Below are 13,403 nucleotides of genomic sequence, written 5' to 3'. Positions count from 1 at the left end.
AACTTGCAGAACGAACAAAGACGTCCATGTACCATAAAAAGAACTGTCACCCTCAGAACAGTATTTTAGCATTTCTGTTTCTATTGTATAAAACTGTATTCACGGTTTGTATTTAAAAGTACTGAAAATTTGTCTTGAAACTTTGTATTATAAAAACAATTTTTAAACAAACATCCCTTTAAGGGAATTAACATATCAATACTGTTAATATATCTGTCAGATGTATAACATGATATATCCTGAATGTCGAATTTGTTTTCCATGCTATATAACTTACCACACCCATATCCAAAGCAACTTCATGGTTTTTTTCGACATGATTTTCGAAAGTTCCTCTGAACGCGTTCATTGTAACATCTGGAAAACCAGTCAATAACATTTCTCTATATTATAACAGTTTATCAGTAGTAGCTAACACGTTTAACGTTTATCTATATTATAACATATTATAAGTAGTGACTAACTGATAGTGAAAGCTTATAACTAAATTATGTAATTATTCAACATGTTATTAGTGACGAACTGATATATCAGTTGTTAGAGACCACTTAGCATAATGAGTTATTAAAACTGTGGTCTATATGAGACATTGCATCTAGTATACACTGTGTTATTAATACTGTGGTCTATGCAGACATTCCTCTAGTATACAATGTGTTATTAATACTGTGGTCTATGTGAGACATTCCTCTAGTATACACTATGTTATTAATACTTTGGTCTATGTGAGACATTCCTCTAGTATAAACTGTGTTATTAATACTCTGGTCTATGTGAGACATTCCTCTAGTATACACTGTGTTATTAATACTGTGGTCTATGCAGACATTCCTCTAGTATACACTGTGTTATTAATACTGTGGTCTATGTGAGACATTCCTCTAGTATACACTGTGTTATTAATACTGTGGTCTATGTAGACATTCCATCTAGTAGACACTGTGTTATTAATACTGTGGTTTATGTAGACATTCCTCTAGTATACACTGTGTTATTAATACTGTGGTCTATGTAGACATTCCATCTAGTAGACACTGTGTTATTAATACTGTGGTCTATGTAGACATTCCTCTAGTATACACTGTGTTATTAATACTGTGGTTTATGTAGACATTCCTCTAGTATACATTGTGTTATTAATACTGTGGTCTATGTAGACATTCATCTCGTATACACTGTGTTATTAATACTGTGGTCTATGTAGACATTCCTCTAGTATACACTGTGTTATTACTACTGTGGTCTATGTATACATTCCTCTAGTATACACTGTGTTATTAATACTGTGGTTTATGTAGACATTCCTCTAGTATACACTGTGTTATTAATACTCTGGTCCATGTAGACATTCCTCTAGTATACACTGTGTTATTAATACTCTGGTCCATGTAGACATTCCTCTAGAAAACACTGTGTTATTAAAACTGTGGTTTATGTAGACATTCCTCTAGTATACACGGTGTTATTAAAACTGTGGTTTATGTGGACGTTCCTCTAGTATACACTGTGTTATTAATACTTTGGTTTATGTAGACATTCCTCTAGTATACACTGTGTTATTAATACTCTGGTCCATGTAGATATTGCTCCAGTATACACTGTGTTATTAATTCTCTGGTCCATGTGAGACATTCCTCAAATATACACTGTGTTCTTAATATTTTGGTCTATGTGGACATTCCTCTAGTATACAATGTGTTACTAATACTGTGCTCTATAGGAGGCATTCCTCTATTAGACACTTTGTTACTAATACTGTGGTCCATGTGAGACATTCCTCTAGTATGCACTGTGTTATTAATACTGTGATCTATGAAGACATTTTTCAGGTATACAGTGTTATTAATACTGTGGTCCATATAGACATTCCTCTAGTATAAACTGTGTTGTTAATACTGTGGTCTATGTAGACATTCCTCTAGTATAAACTGTGTTATTAATACTGTGGTCCATGTAGACATTCCTCTAGTATAAACTGTGTTGTTAATACTGTGGTCTATGTAGACATTCCTCATGAATAATAAACTGTGTTATTAATACTGTGGTCTATGTGAGACATTCCTCTAGTATAAACTGTGTTGTTAATACTGTGGTCTATGTAGACATTCCTCTAGTATAAACTGTGTTATTAATACTGTGGTCTATGTAGACATTCCTCTAGTATACACTGTGTTATTAATACTCTGGTCTATGTAGACATTCCTCTAGTATACACTGTGTTATTGATATTGTGGTTTATGTGAGAATATTCTTTAAAATAAATTCGAAACTCTCATTTACAGTTATTTTTTTCCTGATATTTGGAGCTGTTACTTACCTCTTCGAACAACGACATCTATAGCACACAAGTATTACTATGTCATGACGTGTGGCTGTTTAACTTTCCAGCTGGGTAAGCATCCTGGCGTGGAACAAACTATTTGGGTAGATTAACTGTGAAGTTTTCTGATATTTTTAAGACGTATTTGTTTTCTGGACGTCTGTGGTCGAAATTCTTAATAGAAATATGAAATTAATGTACGATTTGGTGTAGAAATTTACATTTAATTAATTAATATCTTACTAAAATATAATGTTTGCTGAATATATCAAATCGTAGGACACGTTGACTGCTGGTAAGAAATCCGAAATATATTTCACTGTAGTATAATAATTCGTTCGTGATGAATGAAACATCGAAAGTCAACATTCCCAGTAAACACTGAGCCTTTAAGTACGTTTAGATTAGGTTTTTAATTACTGTTAAGGCCTTCTTTACCTAAGGTATTCGATGTTGTTAAGACCGTGACTAGCGGCCTACTACAGGGGCTAACGGTGTCAGTGTAGACCTCTAACCGGTCCATTTTCCTACCCGTCTTACCCCCGGCATGTTCACACGGGAACAATACGGAAGATATAGAAATTGTGCCTGAAATAATTCACGTTGTTTCTCAGAATTGCATACAAACCTCGCAAATCGTTCATTTATAGACTTCTTTAGAACTCCATCATGTTCCCTCAAAACTTAAATAGGCTTAAGTGCAATGTAAGTACAATGGAACAGTGTTCTAAAAACTCATATTCAGTACATTGTAGTCATCACTAAACATTATTAGAAAAACACATTAATGTGTTGTCAACTAAATATTATTATAAACACACATATTAATTACAATGCAGTTAATTTTAAACTTTATTAGAAAAACATATTAATTAGTGTAGTTAACTTTAAACATTATTAGAAAAACATTAGTTACAGTGCAGTTAACTTAAAACATTATTAGAAAAAGAATATATTAATAACACTGTATTTAACTTTAAATATTATTATGTAAACATATATTAATTAGTATAGTTAACTTTAAACATGATTATAAAAACATTAATTAAAGTGTAGTTAACTTTAAATATTATTATGTAAACATATATTAATTAGTATAGTTAACTTTAAACATTATTATAAAAACGTATTAAAGTGTAGTTAACATTACACATTATTATAAAAACATGTTAATTATAGTGTAGTTAACTTTAAACATTATTATAAAAAACATGTATTAAAGTGTAGTTAACATTACACATTATTATAAAAAACATGTTAATTATAGTGTAGTTAACTTTAAACATTATTATAAAAAACATGTATTAAAGTGTAGTTAACATTACACATTATTATAAAAAACATGTTAATTATACTGTAGTTAACTTTAAACATTATTATAAAAAACATGTATTAAAGTGTAGTTAACATTACACATTATTATAAAAACATATTAATTATAGTGTAGTTAACTTTAAACATTATTATAAAAAACATGTATTAAAGTGTAGTTAACATTACACATTATTATAAAAACATGTTAATTATACTGTAGTTAACTTTAAACATTATTATAAAAACATGTATTAAAGTGTAGTTAACATTACACATTATAAAAACATATTAATTATAGTGTAGTTAACTTTAAACATTATTATAAAAACATGTATTAAAGTGTAGTTAACATTACACATTATTATAAAAACATGTTAATTATACTGTAGTTAACTTTAAACATTATTATAAAAACATGTATTAAAGTGTAGTTAACATTACACATTATAAAAACATATTAATTATAGTGTAGTTAACTTCAACTATTATTATAAAAACATGTATTAAAGTGTAGTTAACATTACACATTATTATAAAAACATATTAATTATAGTGTAGTTAACTCAACTATTATTATAAAAACATATAAATCAGTGTAGTTAACATTGAACATTATTGTAAAGACGGTCGGCTTGGCCAGGTGATTAAGGCGCTCGACTCCTAATTCCGATGGTTGCGGGTTCGAATTCTCGTTACACCAAACATGCTCGCTCTTTGAACCGTGGGGATGATAATATAGTGAAGGTCAATCCCACTATTCGTTGGTAAAGAGTAGCCGAAGAGTTAGCGGTGGGCAGTGATGACTAGCTGCCTTCCCTCTAGTTTTACACTGCTAAATTAGGGACGGCTAGCACAGATAGCTCTCGGGTAGCTTTGCGCGAAATTGAAAACAAACAAATTATAAAAACAGATATTCAGTAAATTAAAACTATCTTTGTAACATGACTGTACATCAGTTTGGTTTTATACATGTTATTGCATCAGTCTTTTGGAAGCTCGTTCTGTATGGCTTTCTGCATCAACATGTGGATGGTTGTATAACTGTTCCTATCAGTAGAATCGATATATATGAATCAACTGCTTACATTTAACAGTTAAAAGATATGAACATATTATTGTAAACCGTTGTATCGTTTAGTGGGTTCTATTAATTACTTGGTAAAATTAAAGCTGAAGTGTGTGATATGGATGTAACACATTCTTTACTAACTTTCACACATACTACCCTTAGGTCATGAGGAACGTTCTCACTTACAACGTAAGTCATTTCCTAACTGAATTAACAGACTACAAATAATAAACGTAAATGATTAATTACTAATTTATTTGAATCCACCGATCAAATGTATGTTTAACTGATCTGTACTGATTTCTCACTCAAAATTGACAATAATGCCGTGTCTAGGTACACTAGTAAACATTGCATGATCCTTGTCATTCACTGTCAACTTTCTAATTCTTCGAACATAGCGGTTAATGTATATAGTATTTTAAAACAGTACGAACGTTAATGTATCCAGTGTTTCAACACATACGTCTGGATGTTAATGTATATAGTATTTTGAAACAGTACGAACGTTAATATATCCAGTGTTTCAACACAAACGTCTGGATGTTAATGTATCCAATGTTTCAACACATACGTCTGGATGTTAATGTATATAGTATTTTGAAACAGTACGAACGTTAATGTATCCAGTGTTTCAACACATACGTCTGGATGTTAATGTATATAGTATTTTGAAACAGTACGAACGTTAATGTATCCAGTGTTTCAACACATACGTCTGGATGTTAATGTATATAGTATTTTGAAACAGTACGAACGTTAATGTATCCAGTGTTTCAACACATACGTCTGGATGTTAATGTATATAATATTTTGAAACAGTACGAACGTTAATGTATCCAGTGTTTCAACACATACGTCTGGATGTTAATGTATATAGTATTTTAAAACAGTACGAACGTTAATGTATCCAGTGTTTCAACACATACGTCTGGATGTTAATGTATATAGTATTTTAAAACAGTACGAACGTTAATGTATCCAGTGTTTCAACACATACGTCTCGGGCATAATATACATAAATATATAGTATTTTAATACGCTGGTAGTGCTAGAAACTGATAACTGTACCATGTCAAGGTGCTAGAAACTAATAACTGTACCATGTCAAGGTGCTAGAAACTGATAACTGTACCATGTCAAGGTGCTAGAAACTGATAACTGTACCATGTCAAGGTGCTAGAAACTGATAACTGTACCATGTCATAGTGCTACAAACTGGTAACTGTACCATATCGTGTTGTTACAAACTGGATACTGTACCATGTCAATGTGCTAGAAACTGATAACTGTACCATGTCAAGGTGCTAGAAACTGATAACTGTACCATGTCAAGATGCTACAAACTGGATACTGTACCATGTCAAGGTGCTACAAACTGGATACTGTACCATGTCAAGGTGCTACAAACTGGATACTGTACCATATCGTGTTGTTACAAACTGGATACTGTACCATATCGTGTTGCTGCAAACTGGTAACTGTACCATATCGTGTTGCTACAAACTGGATAACTGTACCATATCGTGTTGCTACAAACTGGTAACTGTACCATATCGTGTTGCTACGAACTTGTAACTGTACCATATCATTTGCAGATCAAATAAACATATTACAAGCTGTTTTAAGTCTGTTTTTACATTTCTCTTGTGTACATTATCAGTAAACCTTGATATGTTTATGAAGAAAGTAAGTTTACTCTTAAAAAGGTTGAAAGAGTAAAAACTCAACTTTGACGATTATTGTTATACTGAATACCAACTTTGGAAAGCACGACTATAGCAGCCAGTAACATTTCGTCGTCTTTACCCTCATGCAAGTGTCCGAAAGTTGTAGCCGTTTCCGGTGTCGGCGGATCTTAATCTTGAAGCTTGAATAAAGAAATGGCATACATCATGGATGTTAAGGTGTATAATATTTTAACACATACATCATGGATGTTAAGGTGTATAATATTTTAACACATACATCATGGATGTTAAGGTGTATAATATTTTAACACATACATCATGGATGTTAATGTGTATAATATTTTAACACATACAACATGGATGTTAATGTGTATAATATTTTAACACATACATCATGAATGTTAATGTGTATAATATTTTAACACATACAACATGGATGTTAATGTATAATATTTTAACACATACAACATGGATGTTAATGTGTATAATACTTTAACACATACATCATGTAATATATATTTTAACACATACATCATGGATGTTAATGTGTATAATATTTTAACACATACATCATGGATGTTAATGTGTATAATATTTTAACACATACATCATGGATGTTAATGTGTATAATATTTTAACACATACATCATGGATGTTAATGTGTATAATATTTTAACACATACATCATGAATGTTAATGTGTATAATATTTTAACACATACAACATGGATGTTAATGTGTATAATATTTTAACACATACGTCATGGATGTTAATGTGTATAATATTTTAACACATACGTCATGGATGTTAATATTACTGTCAAAGTGAACTGTGGAAAATAAAGTTATTCTGGCCACAGAGAAGAAGAAATCTTTTCCGATTCATGGAGTGTAGCTTGTATCATAAATGATTAAAATCTACCAGCTCTATATCAAGATGTCTGCCAACTAACAATTCAACGTGACACTTATAGACTGTTTCGTATTGGCTTGGTCAAGGGAAGGACTTCTAATTTCTATATGTAGGACCGTCTTCGAATATATTTGTGTACTGTTTGAACAACTTCACAGATAACTCTATATCTAAGATTATTTTTTATCTGTTTCTACTTCTGTTCGTGTTCGATAGTATATTAGGAAGGAAAAACGCGTCTGTAAAAATAGGACAATCTCTTTGACTTATCAGTGATAGCCTTGACTTATGTTAAACGACATGAACGATTTTGTGATAGATTGTTTAGGTATTCACAATGAAGTTTGGATGAATGGACGGCATCAGCCTGTTGTAGGAACGTAAGTTCATAGGACGAAATTTCAGATGTCTGGAGACGAAAAGTGACATACTAACGAAACGTCGTCCTGTTCACGTGTGTTCCTACAACAGGAAGTTGCAGTCCATTCATCCAACTTTCAACCACAACGATGCATCAACTCTCAAACCACGTGACTACAAGGAACGGTAAATCCACGTAAGACTTGGGACCATAAAGTAGGGCTAACTAGTAAAACACAGGAGTTCGTGTCACTTACCACATGAAGTAGGGCTCAAGTAACCAGTACAGCACACGAGTTCGTGTTACTTACCACATGAAGTAGGGCTAAAGTAGCCAGTAAAGCACACGAGTTCGTGTTACTTACCACATGAAGTAGGGCTAAAGTAACCAGTAAAACACACGAGTTCGTGTTACTTACCACATGAAGTAGGGCTAAAGTAACCAGTAAAGCACACGAGTTCGTGTTACTTACCACATGAAGTAGGGCTAAAGTAGCCAGTAAAGCACACGAGTTCGTGTTACTTACCACATGAAGTAGGGCTAAAGTAACCAGTAAAACACACGAGTTCGTGTTACTTACCACATGAAGTAGGGCTAAAGTAACCAGTAAAGCACACGAGTTCGTTTTACTTACCACATGAAGTAGGGCTAAAGTAACCAGTGAAACACACGAGTTCGTGTTACTTACCACATGAAGTACGGCTAAAGTAACCAGTGAAACACACGAGTTCGTGTGACTTACCACACGAAGTAGGGCTAAAGTAACCAATAAAACACACGAGTTCGTGTTACTTACCACATGAAGTAGGGCTAAAGTAACCAGTAAAACACACGAGTTCGTGTTACTTACCACATGAAGTAGGGCTAAAGTAACCAGTAAAACACACGAGTTCGTGTTACTTACCACATGAAGTAGGGCTAAAGTAACCAGTGAAACACACGAGTTCGTGTTACTTACCACATGAAGTAGGGCTAAAGTAACCAGTAAAACACACGAGTTCGTGTTACTTACCACATGAAGTAGGGCTAAAGTAACCAGTAAAACACACGAGTTCATGTTACTTACCACATGAAGTAGGACTCAAGTAACCAGTAAAGCACACGAGTTCGTGTTACTTACCACATGAAGTAGGGCTAAAGTAACCAGTAAAACACACGAGTTCGTGTTACTTACCACATGAAGTAGGGCTCAAGTAACCAGTAAAGCACACGAGTTCGTGTTACCGCATCTTACTTTAATTATCGTATGTTTCTAATTTAAACATTCACAGAATTTCTCAGAAACATGTTTTATTCTTACAGTTTTTATTGTTTAACCGAAATACATTTGATCCTGTTAAATTCTTCCCGAGTCAGTTTCTTCAGAAACATTTTGTAACACATTCGATCCTATTAAATTTTTCGTGAGCCAGTTTGTTGAGAAACACTTTGCAAAGCATTTAATCCTATCAAATTATTCATGAGTCAGTTTCTTCAGAAACATTTTGTAACACATTCGATCCTGTTAAATTATTTGAGTCATTTATTTCAGAAACATTTTCCAACTCTTTGGATCTTGTTAACTTATATCCGAATCAGTTTCATGAGAAACATTTTGTAACATTTGATCCTCTTAAATTATTCCTCAGTCAATTTCTTGAGAGACATTTTGTAACGCATATGATCCTGTTAAATTAGTCTCGAATTAGTTTCGTGAGAAATATTTTGTAACATTTGATCCTCTTAAATTATTCCCGAGTCAGCTGCTTGACAAACATTTTGTAACACATTTGATCCTGTTAAATTATTCCCGAGTCATTTTATTGATGTTAGTATATGATAATTATAATATTTACAACTGGCATGCAATTCTACAATATTTTTATCTAGTATCTGAAAATTACAATATTTACAGTGGACTTATAACACTATATTATTCTTATGATTTTAGTATCTGACAATTACAATATTTACAGTGGACTTATGACACTATATTATTCTTATGATCTCAGTATCTGACAATTACAATATTTACAGTAGACTTATAACACTATATTATTCTTATGATCTTAGTATCTGACAATTACAATATTTACAGTGGACTTATGACACTATATTATTCTTATGATCTTAGTATCTGACACAATATTTACAGTGGACTTATAACATATATTATTCTTATGATCTTAGTATCTGACAATTACACTATTTACAGTGGACTTATAATACTATATTATTCTTATGATCTTAGTATCTGACAATTACAATATTTACAGTGGACTTATGACACTATATTGTTCTTATGATCTTAGTATCTGACATAATATTTACAGTGGACTTATAATACTATATTATTCTTATGATCTTAGTATCTGACACAATATTTACAGTGAACTTATAACACTATATTATTCTTATGATCTTAGTATCTGACACAATATTTACAGTGGACTTGTAACACTATATTATTCTTATGATCTTAGTATCTGACACAATATTTACAGTGGACTTGTAACACTATATTATTCTTATGATCTTAGTATCCGACACAATATTTACAGTGAACTTAGAACACTGTATTATTCTTATTATCTTAGTATCTGACACAATATTTACAGTGGACTTATAACACTATATTATTCTTATGATCTTAGTATCCGACACAATATTTACAGTGAACTTAGAACACTGTATTATTCTTATTATCTTAGTATCTGACACAATATTTACAGTGGACTTATAACACTATATTATTCTTATGATCTTAGTATCCGACACAATATTTACAGTGGACTTATAACACTATATTATTCTTATGATCTTAGTATCTGACACAATATTTACAGTGAACTTATAACACTATATTATTCTTATGATCTTAGTATCTGACACAATATTTACAGTGAACTTATAACACTATATTATTCTTATGATCTTAGTATCTGACACAATATTTACAGTGGACTTATAACACTATATTATTCTTATGATCTTAGTATCCGACACAATATTTACAGTGAACTTATAACACTATATTATTCTTATGATCTTAGTATCTGACACAATATTTACAGTGGACTTATAACACTATATTATTCTTATGATCTTAGTATCCGACACAATATTTACAGTGAACTTAGAACACTGTATTATTCTTATTATCTTAGTATCTGACACAATATTTACAGTGGACTTATAACACTATATTATTCTTATGATCTTAGTATCCGACACAATATTTACAGTGAACTTAGAACACTGTATTATTCTTATTATCTTAGTATCTGACACAATATTTACAGTGGACTTATAACACTATATTATTCTTATGATCTTAGTATCCGACACAATATTTACAGTGGACTTATAACACTATATTATTCTTATGATCTTAGTATCCGACACAATATTTACAGTGAACTTAGAACACTGTATTATTCTTATGATCTTAGTATCTGACACAATATTTACAGTGAACTTATAACACTATATTATTCTTATGATCTTAGTATCTGACACAATATTTACAGTGAACTTATAACACTATATTATTCTTATGATCTTAGTATCTGACACAATATTTACAGTGGACTTATAACACTATATTATTCTCATGATTTTTGTATCTGACACAATATATACAGTGGTCTTATAACACTATATTATTCTTATGATTTTTGTATCTGACAATTACAATATATACAGTGGTCTTATAACACTATATTATTCTCATGATTTTTGTATCTGACACAATATATACAGTGGTCTTATAACACTATATTATTCTCATGATCTTAGTATCCGACACAATATATACAGTGGACTTATAACACTATATTATTCTCATGATTTTTGTATCTGACACAATATATACAGTGGTCTTATAACACTATATTATTCTTATGATCTTAGTATCTGACACAATATATACAGTGGTCTTATAACACTATATTATTCTCATGATTTTTGTATCTGACACAATATTTACAGTTGACATGTAACTCTATAATATTGTTTGGTATTATTATTTGACACGTACAGTATTTACAGTTGGTGTAGAGCACTGTATAATATCCTAAGGGTATTAGAAGTTTTAATACGCATGTTAATGTGAATGTGAGAAATACATGTTTTTGCTGAGTCTCGTGTTGTTTTTTGTAAATTCTTATAACTTAGTATTCGGACAACTCCGTCCAGCTGCCGGTCGAGTAGTGTTACTTTTTCCGGCAAGATGTTCTTAAATAACCGACACCCGTCTGCTTTGGGGTCACTTGGGTCATCTTCATGAGAAACGAACAAACTGCTCTTGTTTAGATGGGATTTTTACTGAGGGGTCTCGGTATAATTCCTTGCCTAGGATAAAGGAAAAGAAACACCCTTCGTATTAGGGTAATACATCCTTCCGTTGTAGAGTGGCAGAGTTTGTATCAAAATGTCATGTTCTGGTTCTAGTACCTCTTTCACATGAGTTAATTATCAAATTATGTACTGTGCCTATCTGGCAAATTATCAGTATGTTGTCAGAAATTAGCTCTATGTCAGTGATCAATATGTTGTAAGTGTTTAACATGTTAATAATTAATAACAAATTTTACTGTCTGCTGAAACCTAACTGCATGGATTGTGTTTGGAATTAAACCAAGTTGTATTAGACAATAGTTTAACGTCAGGAAGGTGAAACACAGGAGGGTTACAACTCTGAATATGAAGAAGTTAATCACCTGTAGTTTGAGAATTGGGTAATAGTTTTACTGGTATGAATCACCACACTTTAGTTTCTACTAAAGGAACTCTCGTTCTCTGACAATCAACCTTTTCTTGTTACAGTTTTAAGGGTTAAGCCATCAGGATGTAGTTTATGATGTGTTCATTGTCTTCATCTATCTAAAGCAGTCTTTTCACGTCATGTTAGTCTTCAGATAGTGTTTGTCACCCACCTTTTTAGATTTCCTTTTAAAACTTCGAACAGGAAGCCGCATTATGCTGTCGTACTTTCATTCTGAAATAATTATATGTGGCGTCATCTACTAACTAAGCTGTAAACTAAAATACATTAAAAAAAATTGAAACATTTGAACTTTTTTAATGAATCCTGAACTATAAAGTTTTCTTTACAACGTTATACCCAACTACTTCAACGAATTGTTATTGTATAGATGAAGACAGGTTTTAAATTGTTATTGTATAGATAAAGACAGGTTTTAAATTGTTATTGTATAGATAAAGACAGGTTTTAAATTGTTATCGTATATATGAAGGCAGGTTTTAAATTGTTATTGTATTGATAAAGACAGGTTTTAAATTGTTATTGTATAGATAAAGACAGGTTTTAAATTGTTATTGTATAGATGAAGACAGGTTTTAAATTGTTATTGTATTGATAAAGACAGGTTTTAAATTGTTATTGTATAGATAAAGACAGGTTTTAAATTGTTATTGTATAGATGAAGACAGGTTTTAAATTGTTATTGTATGGATAAAGACAGGTTTCAAATTGTTATTGTATAGATGGAGACAGGTTTTAAATTGTTATTGTATAGATGAAGACAGGTTTTAAATTGTTATTGTATAGATAAAGACAGGTTTTAAATTGTTATATAGATGAAGGCAGGTTTTAAATTGTTACTGTATAGATGAAGACAGGTTTTATATTTGTTATTGTATAGATAAAGACAGGTTTTAAATTGTTATTGTATGGATAAAGACAGGTTTCAAATTGTTATTGTATAGATGGAGACAGGTTTTAAATTGTTATTG

This window comes from Tachypleus tridentatus, chromosome 3 (genome assembly GCF_004210375.1).
Source record: "Tachypleus tridentatus isolate NWPU-2018 chromosome 3, ASM421037v1, whole genome shotgun sequence".
Lineage (NCBI taxonomy): Eukaryota > Metazoa > Arthropoda > Merostomata > Xiphosura > Limulidae > Tachypleus > Tachypleus tridentatus.
The sequence above is the reverse complement of the archived record's forward strand: the minus strand, read 5'-3'. Positions refer to the sequence as shown.